Source organism: Peromyscus eremicus, chromosome 19 (genome assembly GCF_949786415.1).
Source record: "Peromyscus eremicus chromosome 19, PerEre_H2_v1, whole genome shotgun sequence".
NCBI lineage: Eukaryota > Metazoa > Chordata > Mammalia > Rodentia > Cricetidae > Peromyscus > Peromyscus eremicus.
The window spans coordinates 10,909,849-10,911,107 of NC_081435.1; positions in this window are offsets into that span (position 1 = coordinate 10,909,849).

Sequence of the window (1,259 nt, forward strand, 5' to 3'; positions counted from 1 at the left end):
TGAGCCATCTCTCCAGCCCCTTTGTAGCCTTTTAATCCACACAGAATGGACAAAAAGACCAAATTAGAAAAGGGCAATGAAGCCGGGCGGTGGTGGCACACGCCTTTAATCCCAGCACTCAGGAGGCAGAACCAGGCAGATCTCTGTGAGTTCGAGGCCAGCCTGGTCTACAGAGTGAGATCCAGGACAGGCTCCAAAACTACACAGAGAAACCCTGTCTCTAAACTCCCCCCCGCCTGCAAAAAGAAGAAAAGAGCAATGAAAAAAATAAAAAATACTTCAAAATTATTATTCTGTATCAGGCAGATGAAACCCTGAGTTAGTATGTTGTCTCCAAAGAGTAGAAGTTATTCCAGGAAGAAAAGAAACTATGAGAAAGACTTGAGAGAGGGGTTAGAAACTTTTTATTAGAAGATCATTGGGCATAGCTCTTCTTTCAGCCTACCTCCCATCTGAGTTTTTCTATGGGAACCTTCAGGAGTGAGACACTTCACTGTTTTGCTATTCCAGATCTGAATACTGAATATGTCCATTTCTAGGTATATCAACAGATCCTAGAATTTAATAGGCTGTAGACTGACAATAAAAGTTTATTAAATCAATGACTAGTAAGAGTCAGTGGACAGAACTGGCTACATCAAAGCGGCATAGGCTACCTGGATGGAAGGCACTTCATAAATGTTCATTATTTGAACAAAGATATGCACTTTGGTATATGTATTTATTTATTTTCATATATTCCAGCCTGGCCTCAAACTCACTATGTAGCCAAGATGAGCTTGAACTTAAGATCCCCCTGCCTTTACCTGTGGTTACAGGTGTGCACCATCATGCCTAGTTCATATGGGGGTGGGGATTGAACCCTGTGCCTCATGCATGCCAGATAAGCACTCTACCAACTCACCCACACCTCCAACCTAGTGTGTGTGTGTGTGTGTGTGTGTGTGTGTGTGTGTGTGTGTGTGTGCATATGTTTCTTTTTGATCAAGCAGTGTTTAGCAATGTTGGGGATCAGTATGTATACATTAGAGAATACAGTTCAGTGACAGGTTTTAGCAATTCAACGCTGGCACAGTAAAGAGGCATGTTAGTGAGCCTGGACTTTCTCTCCCTGATTGGGAGTTACTACAGCAACAAGATGACTTGGGAGATGGATCATTAACATTAGGATCAAAGGCCAGAAGTTATGATGTTTAGCTTTTAAAAGTCAGCTCTGCCATGAGTATCACAGCTTGCACCTTTTAGCTGGAAGCCACAGT